The sequence below is a fragment of the Diceros bicornis genome, chromosome 9, assembly GCF_020826845.1.
Source record: "Diceros bicornis minor isolate mBicDic1 chromosome 9, mDicBic1.mat.cur, whole genome shotgun sequence".
Lineage (NCBI taxonomy): Eukaryota > Metazoa > Chordata > Mammalia > Perissodactyla > Rhinocerotidae > Diceros > Diceros bicornis.
The window spans coordinates 30,652,365-30,672,440 of record NC_080748.1 but is presented as its reverse complement, the minus strand read 5'-3'; the positions used below and the strand labels follow the sequence as shown (position 1 = coordinate 30,672,440).

The window sequence follows — 20,076 nt, the reverse complement described above, 5'->3', positions numbered from 1 at the left end:
TCAGTCCATGCCCAGGATCTGAACCTGTGAACCCTGGGCCGCTGAAATGGGAGCGTGCGAACTTAACTGCTATGCCACTGGGCCGGCCCCTTTTTCTCTCTTTTTTTCCATCATGTCTTGTTCCAAAAACAGTTTGAGCCATGTTACAAAGATATTTCCAAACTTAAGTACTAAACCAGTAAGATTATGTAATCCATGAGAAGGGGAAATAAGCAGAGGTGAAATAAGATGTTGGCAGGTAAGAGCTTTCCTGCTCCAAATACATGGTTAGGACTCCACATTTTGCTAGAAGTAGGCTGAAGATCTAGCTCCAAGCTCTCTAGAAGCTAATGCAAAAAGGGAAATACCATCAGTTACATAATTCGCTCTATCTATATGAAAAAAAAGAAACCAATTTTCTTAGGGCCGCAGAACTGAGGTCAGACAGGAATACTTTCACCTAGGCCCGAAGAAGAGGATACTTGTGGGATGTAGTAAACACAAGTTTTGTGTTTCTTATAATGTCCCTCAATGAAGGCTGATGGCACAGGTATACATATTCCCATTTTATAGAGCAGGAAATAGAAGCTCAGAGAAGTTAGGATACATATCTCAGATCACACAGCTGGGTAGAGGAGCAGCCAGGATTCCAATTCTCAAAACGTTTCTCCTTTCTCATGCTGTCTATTCAGGTTCAATGCTTTCACTTTTCTTTTTTTTTTTTTTTTGTGAGGAAGATCTGCCCTGAGCTAACATCCATGCTAACCCTCCTCTTTTTTGCTGAGGAAGACTGGCCCTGGGCTAACATCTGTGCCTATCTGCCTCCGCTTTATATGGGACGCTGCCACAGCATGGCTTGACAAGCGGTGCATCTGTGTGTGCCGGGGATCCGAACCCGGGCCACCAGCAGCGGACTCGGTGCACTTAACCACTAAGCCACGTGGCTGGCCCCCTGCCTTCACATTTCTGTTAGACACTTATTTCATCCGTCCATTCATTCACTCAGCAATTACTCATTAGATATCTTTAATATGCATAGCCCATGGGAGATCTAAAAAACTGTAATAAGAGAGCCTATCTAGGTGTTCTAGCTTAGGAAGCTTCTGCTTTCATGTGTCAAGAAATTGAGGCCTCCGTCTTGAGAAACTAGCATATAACTTTGTACACTTTACTAAATTCTGGTGACTGATTGGCTTGGCTCTCCTTTATACCTTCCACCAATACTCCATATATGCATTAGTAGTAGGCTCTCCCCCACCCTATTTTAGCAAGGCCTTTGGTAAAATCTGGTCTAAAGCCCTAGAGCTGGCTGGCCCTTCTTGTTTTTAAGTGTCTTAACTCTTCTTGGTTCATGGATGTTCATGGAATTATGAGATAAATTCATTCACTTAACAACTATTTTATGTGGTTCACATAAAGGTATGTTATGTTCTTCATTTCAGGTGAGACATGTCTACACTGACCTAGTTACCCTGGAATCATGAAACAATGTTAAAGGTAAGGAGAATGCACGGGATCTCTGAATCTGAACTGGGCCTTTGATGTAAGAGTGTTAGGTTTTAGAGCCCTGTCCGAGACTGGCAAGAAACACACGTAAAGGCAGAAATGAGACTGCATTTTACAGGTCAAGAGCAGGGCCGAGGAAGAAATGAAAGAATTACCGTACTGAATGAAAAAGAAAATCTAAAGATCATGGCATGGTGAAAAAGTAGAGAAAATATTTTAGCATAAAAATTGCAGGGCCCGAAAAGACCTGAACAGACATTTCTCCAAAGAAGATATACAGATGGCCAACAGACACATGAAAAGATGTTCAAAATCACTAACTATCAGGGAAATGCAAATCAAAACTATGATTGAGATATCACCTCACGCCCGTCAGAATGGGTATAATTAACAAGACAGAAAACAATATGTGTTGGAGAGGATGTGGAGAGAAGGGAACTCTCATACACTGCTGGTGGGAGTGCAAACTGGTGCAGCCACTATGGAAAACAGTATGGAGATTCCTCAAAAAATCAAGGATAGAACTACCATATGATCCAGCTATTCCACTGTTGGGTATTTATCCAAAGAACTTGAAAACACCAATTTGCAAAGGTACATGCACCCCTGTGTTCATTGCAGCATTATTCACAATAGCCAAGACTTGGAAGCAACCTAAGTGCCCATCAAGGGACGAATGGATAAAGAAGATGTGGTATATATACACAATGGAATACTACTCAGCCATAAGAAACGATGAAATCCAGCCATTTGTGACAACATGGATGGACATTGAGGGTATAATGCAAAGTGAAATAAGTCAGAGGTAGAAGGTCAAATACCGTATGATTTCCTTCATTAAGTAGCAGATAATAACAACAATAAACAAACACATAGGGACAGAGATTGGATTGGTGGTTACCAGAGGGGAAGCGGGGAGGGAGGAGGGTGAAAGGGATAATTCGGTACATGTGTGTGGTGATGGGTTGTAATTAGTATTTTGGTGGTGAACATGATGTTGTCCATGCAGAAATAGAAGGACAATGATGTACACCTGAAATTTTTACAATGTTATAAACCAATGTTACTGCAATAAGCAAAAAATTAAAAAAAAAAAAATTGCAGGGCCCATTCAAATGAAAGACCTAGAAGGGAAAAAAAGGATTATTTTAAAATGGTGTGATTTTTAAACCATGGCAGGTAGGTCAAGATGAAAAGCCTTGAGCGTCTGGATAACCACATTTTTCTAAGACGTTTACAAATGGAGAGGATCAACCCAGAGAAGCCAAATAGCGAGAAGCTGCCAGATGTTTAAAATCCAAAACCCCTCAGTGATTTAATAGCTAAAGGAAAAGAGAGAATTGAAATTGTTTAAAAGGTGAATTGGAGAAAAAGTGGTTAACCGCCTAAGTTACTGTGATACTGTTTGTTGTTTTGGGTCCAAACAAAGAGATATCTGGAGAGAGTCTCTTTTACCGTCAGAAAGAGGAATAAGTCTTGGAAACACAACTCAACTTTTAGAGACAGAAGGAACCTAAGAAATAATTTATTACAACTCCCTCATTTTATAGATACGGAGACTGAAGGTCCAATGAGATGAAATGCTTCGTCTATGTACAGGTTCTCAAAGCGATGCCAGGCTAGAGTTTGTGAATGCAGTTGCTGATGAGCAGAGCAGGAAAAGGATGGAGGTACCATTACTAGGACCATTAAGGTCCATAACTGAGAAGAGACCCTTTAACTAATTGAACTGAATGTGCAAATAGCAGCATTTTCACAAAGTAGAGAAGCAGGAAGAGGGAGGTGATTAATGTAAAAACATGCAGATCAGACCATTTCTACGAAGAATATTGCTGGGGTTAGAACCAAATGTCAGGTACTTTACACAGTCTATTAATATGTTTGCCTGGAAAAAAATACCCATTTGAATGCAGGCATATGTGAAGGTATGGGTTATAATAACGTTAGTAAGATTAATAAGGATAATTGGTGAGAGTTTCAGTTTGCAAATTACTGGCACCATATTGGCCACAGACTCCAGAGGAGTCGCTGCTGGGAGGAGATGTGCTGAGGCATTTGGGGCCTGAAAGAAGTGGCTGAGGAAGGCACGTCCCTCCCCCGGCGGGAATGGGCCGTTTCTTCAGCTCTGCTCTACTGCTCTGCATTAAGCTAGAGCTTAATGACTTTTAATGACTGCATCATCCAACTCTGCCCTGCCAGAAACCATTTTAAGATTTTTTGCCATTTGGTGGTGAAGTTTAGAACCCCGTTTCTGAATCACTGCCCAAATCATAAACCCAAGAAGACGAATCTCAAACCATTCATCTAAGTCACAGCTGGCTGCTAGTTTTTCTGTGAGCCCTTAAATTTATCAAATCAATAGTTATAGAATCCCAAGACATCTGGCCAAAGAAAGTACTAGTTGTTCATTTTTACAAAATTATTTTTAAGGTCATAAGAAAATCAAATAACCCCTCAAACTGAAAAAGCCACAAAACCTGTTCATTCCTTTAGGTCAGTGAGTTTTGAGTCTCTGCTTAAAGAAAGCTGGTATTTCTCAGATCGGTAGTGGGAGAGAATTTCTGAGAATGACTTCTTATGATAAAAGCTTCTGACTCAGGTTTCCTGAAGTCCGAATATAGAAACTCTTTGTAGGAGTTTGCTATAGAACACAGTGCTGTAGAATTTACACGTTCTCTAAAAATAAATGTGAAAACGTAAGCTGAGTTTTCTCTGAGGAGTTTCAGAACTGATGATGAAAAGTAGCAGAAAGGATGGCAAAAGATGACCCGACAGAGTGAGATGCTCCTGGGCTAGAATCATTTTTGAAAGGAGATAGTGCTGCTCGGGTCAGTATTTTGATTCAACATGTTGATGCCCAATTACGTAACCGCCAGAATCAGGGAGGCATCTGTAACCCGGCATCACGTCGCCAAGGGAGTCTTTTGAATGTGCCCTATTTTTCCTGCAACCTGACACACTGTGTAAAGTAAAACTGGAAACTCAGGATCCAAATTCGTAGCTTTACCTCAATAATTTCTGTATATATCCAGGGGGAAATTGTACCACTTCCAACACCTCAATGAGCAATGAGTAACCCAAAACAGCATGTAATCTAGAACATCATTAATATTGCAATCTTTAGCCTTAGATGAAGATGACTAAAGAAGTGAAATGTAAAATACATAGGACTCTGAAGCAAAATAGTTTTTTAAAGTTTTTAAAAAGCTTTTTAAAAAGCCATCGTGATAAAGTTATATCAGATAAGGAAGGAGCTTTGCTTTCACTTAATCCTGTCCCCTTCATTTTATAAGGCAGATTGCTGTAGGGGCTCTAACTGTGAGTAATTTACTCTATATTCTTGGGATACCATTTCTCTATGGATACAGACTCCCAAGTTTTACATAAAAAATGATTCTGAAAATGTACTTTAAAAATGACCGTGTTTCTAAGAAACCAAATCATTATAAATGGCCTCAAATACAGATGGCCACCGAAAGGGGCTCTTAACGAATTCTTTTGTCAAGTCAAAATCTCCTTTAGATTGCCTTTTCTCTCCCTGCATTTACACTGATTCTCCCAAGGGCTGGTCCAGAGGACAGAATTCTTATCTCTGCAGTCTCGGAGGTAAATGCAGCAAGAGCAAGGCAGGGCGAGGCTATTCACAACACAGACTCAGCGGCTCCCTTCTCTCTCTCTCTCAGGTCATGTACACACGCATAGGAAGCCAGCAGGCCAGATTACTCCAAACCTGATGAACCTGATGTTGCTCTGGGAGCCTCTGTGGTTTGATCTCTCAATTGAGGGGCTTCTGAAGCTGTATACAGCACAGCACACAGAGCCCGGCTCTGTCACCGACTAAGGAGTGCCATCTCCCTGCCGCCTCTCCCCCAGCACACCCCAATGCCTCTGTTCTCTACCAAGTTGCTCAGAGCTGTTAAGGATGCGACACAGAGCAAACCTCTTACAAACAAAAGGGGATACTCCAGACTGCGAGTTGGGGAGAACCTCATGGCCTTGGCATCTCTTTCCTTCCCCGGGCTCTAGACAATGATACTCCTGGTGGTCACATCTTGAAAACCCATAGCTATCCTTCATTTTGCATTCTACCACAAGGACTTTAAGATCCAGACTTTCCCCTACTGAAAGCTCAGGGTATTCCTGAATCATTTCAAAAAGCTGAATTATGATGGGCTGGTTGATTATCCACTATTACATGATTACTTCAACATCAGACATCATTCATTCATTCACTCATTCATCCTCTCACGTCACCTGTGAGTCTATGCGCAAAGCACTGCTGTGGTTGCTGGGCTGCAAGCATGGGATCGCCGAGACCGGGGCTCCATGAAGCCCCTGGTTAAGTGCGAAGTTTCAAATGTGACAGAGATTATAGCTCACTTATTGCAAAACGGTTAATAAAATGAAAAAAGTTCTGAAGATCAAAAATGAACAAGTGAAAAGGCCAAATATAGGGCTGCAAGGGAAAAAAGTGATTACATAAGAGTAAGAAATTAGCACAGGAGCTTATCAAAAATAAAAATATCAAACATCTAAATCAGCCTAAGCAGTAAAGGCATTCGGATAATGTATACACTTGTACAACTCCAAGGAAACCACTGAAATAACGGGCAGGGAGTGGAAGAAAGTGCCGAGCTTGGGGGTCAGGAGACCTAGGCGACTCCTGTCTGTGTGACAGTCAGGCTCCATTTTGCCTCTCTGGGCCTCAGTTTCCTCATCTATAAACTGAGAGATGAAGTCCCCTCCATGGTAAAAATTCCAAAAGTCTGTTCACCAGCTGACAAGTGTATGCGCAAGTTAGAGTCAGGGTAAGCTGGATTTCAAATGAGCCTAGAAAGAGGGGGCAAGGGCCAGCAGGAGCTGTGGCTGTGGCCCTGATTTACCTTCTCCAGGAGGTGCCTCCTCTAAAATGGACTTGGCATCTTCCAGCCCCACTGGCATCTGCTCTTACCTCAGCCGCAGGTAAAGCTCTGTCCTCACGCATTCTCCTCACTGACCAAGGTAGATGCCCACTGCTCGGCTGCTCAGCAGAGAGCAGGGCAGTTCCCAGAGTGGCACGTGGGATCTGCTCTCTGGGATGTCACTGTGTACAGCTTAAGACACTCTGATCCAGTTCACTCCTAGTTTCCAGGCAAGACTGTGCAAACTGTCCCAGAAAGAGAACCATCTACTATTTTCTTAAAAATATCCAAATAAGGAAACTCTGCAACCTCTCTGGTGTCTCATATCCCTACCCTGTAACCTAAATCTTTTCTGATATGATGGAAGCCTCCTCTCTCTTGGGCTATTCTCAGAGGGAATTACAGAAGCTGCTCAATTCATAAAAATTCTGTCACATGCCTTGGTGATTGCCACCGGGCCTTTTTAAAAAAATTCCTTTAACTTGTTTCTGGGGAGCTTTTTTTCCAAATTTTTAATAGTTTTCTTTGCTATCTTCTGGTCTATGCCAAGTTCCTTGAATGAAAACTTAAGAATAATAGAGTCACAGAATTTAGAGATTATCTGTCTGGCCACTCCCCTGTCACAGAGGAGTGAAATGACACCCAAGTTAAAGGATGTGCCCAACGTCACAGAGCTCTTTGGGACTGGAGTCCAGGCCTCCTTTTTTTTCCTCTTTCCTTTATAATATGTTTTCAAACCTAAGAGGGAACACTGTTCTTTAAGTAAGACCTGCCCAAGGTACAGTAAGTATAATTCTCCCCAATTTCAGATATCTTATGAATATAATTTCCTGCACATGAGGGAGAACTTAATCTAGGTATTAAGAAGGCACTGTCTAGGTCTAGGCTACAAACAACATGTTCCAAATACTACGTACATATACTATTGGCACCTTCTAGGTTACATTGACCAAGTCAGGGTGAACGCCCCCTGCTTTCATCTGTGTGTTCATTCCTGACTTTCCATTAAAACCCTCTGATTTTCTTTAGCAGCCAAAAAGCAAACCACATGAAAACAAGTCACCCTGAGGCACAATGTTCCAAAGACAAAATACCAAATTCATAGATGAATACTAAAATGACACCCTCAGACTTCTCAAACCAATCAGCATGGTTTCAACATTCCGTTCTTCTGGCTGATGGGTGGGGTTCAAAGAGCCCTTCCTCTTTGAGCTCTGGTTCAGACTCTGCAGTGTGCCTCCTGTGTCCACATCTATCTCTTCCAGCAGATTATGAGATCACAAAGTATAAGTCATCTCAAGTGCTACCTCAGGGTCTGGCACGTAGCAGATCCTCAGGAAATGAGTTGCAGACGTGAACTAACACACCCACGAATTAACGGTATACAGGGCTTGAGGAGTCTACTCTCACCTTCTTTGAGGAGTTTAATAATAATATTCTTGTGTACATACTTTTAACATCCCTCCCACTGAAATGCACAAACACCTAGAATAAGGCAAGTGCATTCACAAAAATTCTTCAAGTTTACATGAAACCACTTTGCTGGAAAAACAACATTGAAGTTGATATGAGGATAAAAGAAAGGGAAGTGTCTCAAGGCAGTCTTCGAACTAGGCGTGGAATGTTCCCTGGCCACCCAAGGGTTTCCATCTGAGATGGCAGAGCCTGGGGCTGGGCTTCTTCAAGCTGTTTCTGTAAACCCTGCTGGCTGCCAGTGATGCTTGGCAGTGGGCTCTATCTGAGTATATAGTGTCTGACTTTGAGCTGAGGAGAGAGGAGAGTGACTGTGGAGACAGGGCAGTGACTGAAAGGAGAGTAAAACCAGCCGGAAGGCACGGATTCAGTGTCCTAGGAGCACAAAAGAAGTATTAGGAATGGGTGCTAGAGTTCACCTGAATGTAATTTGCATATCACTATCTGGACTACGAAATTCATCCTCTGGTGATTCTAAATGTCTGCCACTAAGCGAATTCATATATTTATTTGTACATTTCTTCTTTCAATAAACATCTGCCAAATGCCTACTATATGCCAGGTCCTGGGTTAGATGCTGGCCACAGAAAGATATGGCCCTGGCCTGTTTAGTAGGAGAGAGACACCAGTCACTAGAATACAGGATCCACAGGAAGGGGGAAAATATCTCTCCCCTGGAGAGCCAAGCATGGCCTCCCAGAAGTGACACTTGCCCTGGATTTCCACAGATGAGCAGGAGATTACTTAAAGATCAGTCTTTTTCCTTATTTATGTAGGATGATTAATTCATGTTCTCTTCATAGAAAGTCTGTCTATGTTGGAGCCAGAGAAAACAATAGCTAAAAGACAAATGAGAAGACCAGCTAATGTTTACTGAGTGGTTACTCAATGCTAAATGTTATATATATATTATCGTATTTAATTCTTGCCACAATCCCATGGAGCATGATTATGATTTCCTCTTTACAGATGAGGGAACTGAGATTTAAACAACTGGCCCAGGGTTACATTGCTCAGAACTGGGGAAGCCTCCTGCTTATGCCAGAGCCTGGTGGGGGCGCCCCCTACTCTGCCTCCACACAACAGGCCAACACGGATGTGGGCCTCATTGATGGCACCCTTCCTGGAGCTTCTGGCCACTGGATTTCTGTGTCTCAAGGTTTTCTGCTTTCCTTTGGGGTTACTCAGCTCTCACATCATGTTAATTAGGGACACACACACTTTTGCAAGATTTTACTTATGACTGGGCTCTTCCTGGGCTCTTTTGAGAAGTTCTAAATGACTCTTCACTTCCACAATAACTTGAGAGAAGAGTTAAGAAGAGTAAGAATACCACCAGGCTTGATCTTGCCCACTCCTGCCTGTGTCCCCTGCCTCTGGTGGAGAAAGGGATCCTCTCCTTCAGTAGCCTCCACACCCATCATCCACTCACATTTAAGAAAGAACTGGCCTTGTCCTGGGTACCAGAGATACAACAATGAAGAGCAAAAAATCCTTGCTCCTGAGGGACACACAGTTTCATGAAGGAAAATGGTTATGCACCTTAAAGACCACACTAATCTTAATACTTTAAAGGTATTATTATCATGGTGCTATGGGATCGCAGAGAAGGGAGCACTTAACTCTGCCTGAGAAGCACTTAACTCTGCTTCCCCAAAAAAGATGATATTGACCATTGAGCTACATCTTAACGAACCAGTAGTTTTCCAAGGAGAAAAAGTGGAAAGGGCACTCCCTTTCTCCACGTAAGAGAAAATAGCCCTGCAAAGTGAGGAGACAAGCAGGAGCACGCACGGAGGAAGCTGGGGAGGGCAGGGGGCGGGCTGGGGGTGGGGCGGGGCGCTGTTAGTATGAATGACCAGGGATGCAGGAGGCAGAAGAGTTTGGGGAAATGCCAGCATGGTTCCCTTCCTCACTAGCTCTTGTTTCCAGAAGGAAAACGTTGGTGATCTAGGCTCTCCTTGCTATGTTCAGTCACCACGCTTATTGCATTCACTTTAGGCAATACAAATAGTCCTCAACCTCCTCAAACAGCACCATGATTCTGCCTAGAAGCCATTTTGGTTTGTTTGTATGTACACAGCTTCCTCCTTACATCACCGTCTCCCATTTAGAAAATACAGCCCTGCAAATGAGGAGGGAACTGGACATGTTAGAAAATGGGCAAATGAAGACCCTGAAAAGTGAAGTTTCTCCCCAAAGTCTCAAAGTGAGTCAATGACTAGGCCGAAAAGAGAAGTAGAGGCTCTGGGATCTTAGTTTGGTCTAGCCAAGGGGTGGGAAAAACACAAGTCACTTAGCATTTAAACAACCTAAAGGTTACAAAAACCCCTTGATGCACAGTCCATGAAACGTACTTTACATCTTAGATATGTGGATGGAGAGGAGAATAAGGGGAGGAGTTTCTTATTCCACGTGTTTCAAGAACAGCAGAGGCTCCTTGGTTTACAGCCTCCCTATGCTGGAACAAGAGCCGCCTTTCTCCCAGTCTGAGCCAGAGTAAAGGCATTTCAGGCATCCCACAAACCTCATCCAAATACTAATGACCCTATCATCCTTTATGAAATTAGGCTTGTTATATATATATAAAAAGAATGAACCAGGAAGCAAGATGGCATGGCAAAAAGATGTTGGATTTTTCTGATGCAACTGCTTCTTGCTGTGTGCTTTTGTACGTTATTTAAATTTTCCGACCCTCAGTTTCTTCACATGGAAAAAGGGGATATTAATAATGCAATTACAGCGCTCACTCCACAGACTTGTGTTAGAATTAAGTGAGACAAAGTGTTTAAATTGCATACGACAGTGCTTGGCAAAGGAAAGAAGGAAGCAAGGAAGAAAGGAGAAGATAAAAAAGAACTAGAACTTTTACAAATGTGTCTTGGGGAACAAACCCAATTTCCACTATAAACTGTGGAATGAAATATAATGTAGAGTCACCACCTAAAATCCACACTTAATTGTATGTATGTTATGTGTGTGGGGGTGGGTGTAAATCTAGATGTCACATCTGTGCTCTATCTTCAAATGTTCTTAGCTTGGCTTGTTTTGGCTCCTGTACCACATTTCTCATCCAGAGTTCTTGAAGTCAGTTTCAAAAGGTATTGCAGAATTGGTAGGTGATACCAACTAGAAGTCAACAGCGTTGGTATTGGCTGATCTCATGTTGAGTGGTCAAGGAGCTGTGAGCTTAGCCTTGCCTGAAATACTGATGGTGGAAAGTACCTTCTAACAGTTGAGGAAGTGTGGCCAGAGTGGGAAAACACACAGCACTCTTAAGAAAAGCCTGACCACATCCATCATGAGTCATGAAAAGAAAAGAGATCTTTGGGTATCTGTGATAGGACCATTGGGCAACACCTCCTCACTCGTAGGTGTTCCAATGCTCGGGGACCGATTCTGTTAGCCTGTGTTCTACTTCTATCTGCTCTCCACTCCCTAATTCTCCAGGCATTTTCTGTATTATAGTTTGAGCTGAAAAATCACTGAGACAATGTGCAGCAGAGACAACAGAAGCTTCTATTTATTCTTAATAATGTGACCTCATTTTCTATGGGCTCCTTGAGGTAGTTCTTTTAGAATCTCTAATGATAAGTTCATTCTCATAAAAAACAAAATGGAGAGTTACAGATAAATTGAGGCAGAAAATTTGTATTAATCTGATGGGCTATACTTATCTTCACTTTGTTGGAAGCCACAGTTTGGTAGGCAAATATTTACCAACAGCAATTTAAAATGGGCTACGCTATAACATTTATTTTGTCAAAATTTTAAATAATGAAATAGCCTAGTCTAATACCTTCATAACTCTTATTTTAAGGACTTTGTACCATAAAATCCTTGAGCATTTATTTGTTTGTTTTTCAGGTATGTTTGATATACCAGCAGGTCCATCAAAAGTAGAGTTCAGATCTCTGCCTGATGGAAAATGTAGCATTAAGAGTAATCATCCAATATTCAATCACAGAAAGGAATATTTAGACTTATTAGAAAGCAGCTAGTGGATCATGTTAGAGGATACAATGTAGTTTAAATTGACACAGTTTGTGCCTTTAAGACTCTGTGACCTTGGACTTAACCCGCCCTGAACCTCAGTTTGGTCATTTGTTATAAGAAGTGATGACATCAACCTTATGCAGCTTTTGTGTGGAAATATAAGAGCAAATATATGTCAAGTGCTTAGCCTGATGCCTAGCAAATAGCAAGGGTCAGTAAGTCAGAATGATGGTGAGTGCAGTAGAGCAAAATACGCAGACAGACGGATAAAATGGGGAAAGAGAAGGGGAAAATGAACCCTAGAACAGACCTAGGAAACGATAGTACTTTCCCCTATTTTGCAGATGAGGAAACAGCTTCAAAAGGCTTACGAGACCTGCTCAGGCTCCACGTTTAGTCAAATGCTAGAATATGAACCCAAACTTGCCTCCAAGTTTGCTCTCCTTTACATCACAGGTGTTTGTTTTACGCACAGAAGATGCAGACACTCAGACTCACAAGCTTTAAAAAACTGACATTATATGTGATATTAAACACATCATATACTGTATACATCATAGACGACCACCAGACAGATTGTGTCACAACTATCTTTCTCTGCGGTCACATGAGAAAAACAAAAATCAGGGATATTTTGATGAAAAATCTCAACTTGAAAGACAAGGGAAGGGAAAACTCTGAAAAAGTCCTCAAAGGTGCCCATGATATTCCATCTTTCCAAAGGGAAAAAGTTTTAAGTGTTCATAAAGCATTGGAAATAACAGCGAAAGTTCATTTTATATATTTAAGATGAAGAAAGGGGGCTCAAGAATGCAAAACTGCCTACACGTTCTTCATTTTTTTTTGTACTTTCGCTTTGCACCTATTACCGAGCTTTCTCACAAGGCATGTATATTCCACTCTTTCTTAATCTGGCCCTCCTGGTGAAGGTGATGTGAGCCGATGATGTCAAGGAGGTACGAAGGCTCCACATTTTCAAATGTTACACCTGAGGTTAACAAAGATGTAATTCTAATTCTAAATTTTGCCTGAGGAATGGGGAAAAGGAAGAAGATGCAAATTTTATACAAATATATTTGTGCACCTCTTTACTTCACACATTTGGATATGCAGCTTAGATCAATTTTGGTGATCACCACCAGACTGTGGGATCAAAACGTAGGGTGTTATTTAAATGCAAAGTAATTATTCCATTAGTCCACTTCCCTCTTGAAAGTGCAACCAGAGAAAAAAGGAAAGCAAATTGTCTAGGAGATTGCAATTCACATGCATAATTAATTTGCCTGCCGAATTTGGTGTCTTGGCTTTTCTGCCTGTGAACATAACCTTTTTTCCATTTTAGCTCAGCCAGTTAAGAGGATGTATGTGTGTGTGTGAGAGAGAGACAGAGACAGAGAGAGAGCATTCATCCTTCCATGTAACTGGTGCTGGACTAAAACAAGAATCAATGCTGCAACCAGAGAACTGCGGCTTTGCTAGTTCCTCAATTTAACATCTTAGCTTTTCCTTCCGCCAGAAAAAACTGATCATATTTGAGAAACAAGCAATTTACAAGTGAGACTGACACAAGGGTGGCTCTAAAGTTGAGAACAACTTATTTTAACTCAGTAAGTCGGTCTCTTTTCACTTCTATTCTTCAACTCACAATTAAAACAATCTTTCCTTCTTTCATAGTTTTTAGGACACATATTAGGCTGTTACTATATAATTATAGATATGTGCGCTTGGGTATAAATACTAAATTGTTTAATTTATTCACGTCTATCAGTCACAATAGTCAGAAAACATGAAGGCCACTTCACTCAAAAGTCTTCTAACTTTCTAAGACTGAGAACTTTTCAAAGCTTTAGAGGATAGAGATCATGTTTTGTGATCCAGGCAGAGGCCAACAAATTGGTGAAAACCAAACCATCAAGTGCAGAGCGGGGCTGAGTAAATACTGATGATGAAAAAGAATAGTCTGTTTAATAAAAACAATTATAATTCAGATGAATTTATTTGGGGTGAATGATGATTATTTGAGCTCAACTCCAATGTTTAGGTACAAATAAAGACCATAGTCTGCTGCCTGTTTATTCCAAGAGGTTTCCCCTGGAATCAGCAGTTAATGCAGAACCGATTCAATTGTAGAAAATTAAAGTAATAAAATATTTGAATGAATTAACTTGCTTTCAAATACAAAGATAACACCAGTAACTACCTTGCAGAATTGTTGTGACAACTAAATGCATTAATATGGTTAAAACACTTAGAAAAATATTCAATTCAAAGTGAGTAGTATATAAGTATTAGCGGTTATTATTAGAATGATAAATTGAAATTCTCCCCCAACCCCCCACACTGCTTGCAGTATCTCACTAGATGGAACAATTATGAAATTACTGGGAAGATTGATGTAATGACTGAAATTGACAAACCAAAACAACGGGAACAGTCAATAGTATAAGGAAGTTAAATCAGGAGAGAATTGAGAAAAACAACAGGGAGATGCCATCTGGAGAGCCCAGCAGTTACAGCAGCTGCAGGGAGATGCCTCTAGAAGATGAACATCTAATCGGGTGGTAACTTTTGAGAACTTCAAAATGAAAATAATGTGAAACATGAACACTTTTGATTTAAGAAGTGCAGTGCCATCTGGCAAATAGGGAAACTTAGAACTTGGAATCTGCTAATACTGATTAGTTTTATATTTTGGTGGGCTCTAATTCTCATTTTTATTTCTGCAGGGTTCAATATGCAGATGGAATAGCATCATTCCGTTTGATGATATCTGCGAGTTGGGAAACTAGCAGACAAAAAACCCCTAGGAAGACAATTCAATTAATCTAAATAATGTCACTCTGCTAGAAAATCTGCTATTAGTCATAAAGTCCTACCCCTTCATAATCTTACTTTATAAATTTTTGACTCTTCATAAATATGGTCTTATGAGTAAATTTCTTAATTTTATTTTACCCAACTTGATTTTAAAATTCATTTGCTAACTCTCCTGTATAAACAGAGGGACTTTTACTTTTTAGGTAACAAGGAGAAATTGACTTGAGAATTTTCTGAGAATAATCCAAAGTGACTAAGTAAAAGTTAACGACCTCTGGTTCCTGTGTTCTTTGTCATCAAAGAAGCCCTGTATTATCAGGTACATAGTTTTGGTAAGGGTAGCTTAGTTTTAGCTCAGCTAATGTATTTAGATTAAAATAATGAGATTATAATTTTGCCCATTTGCTATGATCATTGGGTGATTTCTTACATTCCTTGAAGTCAACGTCCATTTAGTGCTTTGAGGTTAAAATGAAGACAAGTGCTTTGGCAAAGAGGAAGCATGGTAGAATGCAAAATATTATATTATCGTTCTATCTTCTTTCACAGCAGTCACTGGGGGAACTCAGTAAGTATTAAGTGAAATCAAAGAAAAGAGTTTCATGTGTATCTAAGACACTGAAATAAAATACTTGTGACAAATTTTCAATTCAATAAATATCATTAGCACCTACCACGTGCTAGGAGAGCTAGAGAAGGAGCTCAGACTGTCAGCAAGTAAGGACTTGAAAATAATATGATTCCTGGTATGCTTACTCTAAGATCAAAACATTAAGGAAACACACACAGAAGAAACAGTGGGAGCAAGGAAGATGGGGGCTGGGTCCAGTAGGAAAGACCTCCAAAAGGACATGCTTCTAGAAGGGAGACTTGAAAAATGACCAGAAGTTTTACAAATAAAGAAGAAAGCAATTGGAGAAACAGTTGGAGCCAAAAGAAGTGAAAGAGCATGGAACTTTCTGGTGGCTTGTGGTCTAGTGTGGGTAAGTGAGAACGTGGGTAAGTGAGTGGGGTGAGAGGGTGGGGGACAGCTAGAGCAGAAGGAAGTGACAAGAAATAAGGTTGGGGAAGTGGCTGAGGGAAGTTTGTGAAGGTACACAATTCTTTAGTAAAATTATGTGTTAATTAAAAGAAAGTACTTCTTCATTCTATTAGTATATGAAACCCACAATGATATCTCTTATTTATAAAAATAAAAATGTTTATGGGTTTATTGCAATTTTTTTCTTCTCTTTTTCTCTCTCGTTTTAGCTCTCTTAAAATTGTGAGTGCCTATATCACTTCAGTCAGCTTCAGAAATAAAAGCCTATAATTATCTACATCTGGGAAAAGTATGCTAGTATGCTGGTGTGGAAGAGAGGATCTGCAATGGATACATCATTATAGAGAGGCAGTATGGAGCGTGAAATCCTGGCTGCCTACCACCCCTCACCCCCTCCAACTGCCCAGTGACCCTGGACCAGTTCCTTCAATGATCTAAGCCCACTCTTCATCTCTAAAGGTAGTTGAGAGGATTACAAGAGGTAATGCATGGAGAGTGGCTACACACAGTAAGTACTTATAAATATTAAGTGTTATTATTACTTTGTCATGTCCTCTAATTTAAATAGATACATTTGAATAAGACTTTACTTGTTGGCCTCTCCTTCCCCAGAGAGTTCAGAAAAGAAATTATAAATGATCTTAAAACACTGAAATTGTTTCCCAAATTACCGATAGTTTCAAAGCATAATTTATGAAGGAGACAAAATTTAAAATGTGACAAAGAAAAACATCCTAGGATGCTAGTGAAACGTCTCCCTAAGCACAACTCCTTCCCACCACAGCATGCTTGTTCAAAGAGCAAGACCCAGAAGATTCTTCCCTGATATTACTGGGAGTGAGCCAGAATGGAAGAGGAATGGATATTATATAACATATCAAGTTGATGCTTTAACAATCTAAAGTGGATTTAAATCAAGAGACTTCTATTTTGAATTAACTTTTTCATATTCCATTTTGTTCCCTCCCAACGTAAGGAAAATACTGACATTGCTTTGCATCCTAATTTATTTTATTCTCATTAATATTTTTACTTAAAATAATACACAGCATATTTTTAATTTGTTCTTTTCTGGGGTTCAAGTCCTCCTCCCCCAATTCCACATTTTTGCCCATTTAAAACTATTCAGGTGTGGGGCTGGCCTAGTGGCATAGCAGTTAGGTTCACGTGCTCCGCTTTGGCGGCCCAGAGTTTGCAGGTTCAGATCCCAGGCGCAGACCTATGCACCACTTATCAAGCCATGCTGTGGCAGGTGTCCCACATATAAAGTAGAGGAAGATGGGCATGGATGTTAGCCCAGGGCCAATCTTCCTCAGCAAAAATAGGAGGATTGGCAACAGATGTTAGCTCAGGGTTAATCTTCCTTACCAAAAAAACGAAACAAAACAAAACAAAACTATTCAGGTGAGATGTGTAAAACAGTGTTGATAGTCACATTTTGCAACTTCCAGAAATTCACATTTATAGATAAACAGTTAATTCCATTCAAATTTGCCTGGGCAGATGTTCTTTAAACAATTTTATTTAATAGAAACCAATTATGATAAATTTATGTAAATTCAAAATCAAGACTCATGTGGATAAACCACCTTTGTTTAATGATAGTTTTTTTGAAAAGTCGTCCTGAGGAAGTAATTTTAGAAAACAACTTGCTGTACTGGATTAAGAAAAATTGAGTTTTCATAAGTATGCCAATAAATGAATCCATTTCCAGTCCAAATGGCTTTTATGTTTATCATCTGTCAATGATTCTTAATATTGTTGGATAATGATAATTAAATAAAGGCTGAAGCTACAAGATCCAAAGTCTATGTTTCAACAAAGTTTCTGGAATAAATATCCCATATCAACTTTATAAGAATTTCTGTTGTAGACAGAAGACTTTCATCCAGAATTTAATGGTCATTTGTATGGTCATAAGCATAATGAATAGTTCAGACAATTCTATGAGAACAGCACAATTAAGCAACACAAATTGCTGTTATTTTTAGAGAACAAATGAAACAGGCGGCTGCTGATTGCATGTGGTTATTAAGCATAACCATTAAAAACCGTTGGCACCAAAATCACTCATAACCAGTATCACACTCAGTAACCTATGACTCAAGATGTTAACATATCCACTAAAGTACTGTGAAGAGGATTTTTAGAAAAACAGAACCACGGGAGCTAAAATTAAACTACCTCCATTAGGCCAATGAGCAGCTCAATCTACCCGATCAATATGCACTTTCCAGAAAACATTTTAAAGTAGATAAAATCACAGTAAATAGCCACCCTGGAAAAGCAATAGAAATAAATCAGAATGCAGTTTGGTTTAAAAAGGAAAAAAAATCATAGTTTTTTTGTGGGGGGGTGATAACTGTGGATAACTGGGGAAGAAGCCACCCCAGAGAGCTGAGGAGTCCCACTCTGCACGGCCACATGAGGTGGCTGCAGCTTTGCTGGGCAGTTACATGGTGGCAGGGCTCACACAGGGCTCAGGTGACAGGTGCTCAGATCTCTAGTCCCCTGAAGGCAAAATCCACAACCCACAGAAGCAGGGCCGCCCGACAAGCAAAACATCGTAAGCCCTTAGGAATCACAAAAAGATACAAAGAAAATTTACCTTGTAGAAAAACTGTCCTCTGGTTTGGTACTGGCGTGTAACCAGAAACCCCCTTCTTTCTGATCTGCAGAACAACTTTGTCAACCCCGGGTGTGTGGTCACAAGGCAGGAAGTGACTAGAATGACAAATCATCAGCCAGGAAAGAAATAGATTTTGTCTTTATAAGGACATTTTACTTAACTTTTTTTTTTCATGTCCCCTCCCCTGCAAAAATCACCTGACAGCACAGGTCACACTGAAATTCAGAAGCCTCTTACCACTTCCTCTTTACAAGCATTTTTCTCTCTCCCCTTTCAGTCTCCTCTAGCTGTCCCAGGCTCTAGGCTACTTATACCTGTCTGATTGCAGATAACAGGGCGATGGCAGCCTGCTGCCTTGACTTCTTTCTCTGACCCCAGTTGCAAACGCAAAGCCCAGGTGCCCAGCCACTCATAGCAAAGATAAACAAATTATTCATTTTTAGTAAAGAGCCCAGGAAAAAGGCGAGGGTACACCTGAAACAAACTAAATGGGATTTTCTTAGGAAAGCACTCCCATTCCCCAGCTGAAACCAAACCTTTCTTAAGAGTCCCCAAACAATGATCTTATTGGTGCAAAGAAAACAAAATGATCTCTTTAAGGGGAAGGGGCCGAAAAGGGAGGTCAACTATATTATTTACTCATTCTTTTATTTATAGAACACCTATGTGCTAGGGATCTCTTTAACCCAATTAAAGATTTCAATTATTTAGACGTCTCCTATAAAGAGCACCAGTGGATCACACAGGCAGCTGCTATAGTTAAATGGGTAGCTAAATTCCTTCATACAGAACAGATTTATTTTTTGAATGCACATTTTATAGAATTAGCAAGAGAATAAATAAGCTCTAGTATTCTCTGCCCAAATTCCGGATGCTTGTCTTGAGGGCAAATTCCCATCTTCAAACGTAAGCGCTTAAGGGCTCACAGCCTGACGGTGGTTGTGAAGGTTGCGTAGCGCCTTGAGTAACGTTGACGAAACATTAAGCACAGCCTCCATGTTGCCCGGAGCCTGCGTGCAGCCCCAGTGGTTAGCCTGGTGCTGAGGAAGGAGGATATACGCTGACGGTGAGTAGAAGATGCTTCTGTATTTGCTAGGGGCCTGGAACACCCCCAGTGGGTACTCTGGTTGGGAGGCTGCACTTATACTTCTTTAGCTTCTCTGATTTGTCCTCTAGAAAGTTCCTGCTTCTGACTTCAAGTATTAAACCAAGCTGTTCTGGTTTATCTATTCCAATAGCCTGTGGTGTGGCAACTTCTTGGTCAGAACCTCACAGGGGCCATCTTGGGGAAGACGGTGGGCAGAAGAATGGGGAGAGACGGTGGAGATTCAGCCCATTCTAGACGTGGTTCATCTCACAGGGAACTATCAGCCCTCTTGTGACTCCCCAAGGAAGACTGAGGGGGTGAATTGGACACTGTTTTCTTCATTGCAAAATTACTCCCAAGTAATAGATTGCAGAGGTTTTCAAGAAGCACCTAAATTCTTTCAGGACACCAGAGAAACATCCATGCATCACTGTGACAGTACTGATCACACTGCAAAGTAGCCAAATGCTGGTGGTTTCCACTCTCGTGGGAACAATCATCATTCAGGGCCCTGCAGCAGGACTCCACAGATCATGTCTCGATGGTCTTCAGGATGAAAAATGTGAGATGCCTGTGGACTATCCTAACCTGGTTCTGCATCCCTGTGGTTTCAGGATGGAATGAAGGTCCAGCAGTAACACTTCAT

The 20,076-nt window shown here is 40.8% G+C and overlaps 1 protein-coding gene across 1 annotated transcript in view; it reads right to left on the bottom strand.

Annotated features, from left to right (window-relative positions):
• LCP1 (lymphocyte cytosolic protein 1) overlaps positions 1–18,431 on the bottom strand; it is a 52,665-nt gene extending 34,234 nt beyond the window's left edge. Inside the window, exon 1 of the mRNA XM_058548186.1 lies at positions 18,323–18,431. The gene's annotated coding sequence lies outside the window, so the exon portion shown is untranslated. The remainder of the gene's footprint in view (positions 1–18,322) is intronic.
• Between the last annotated feature and the right edge of the window lie 1,645 nt (positions 18,432–20,076).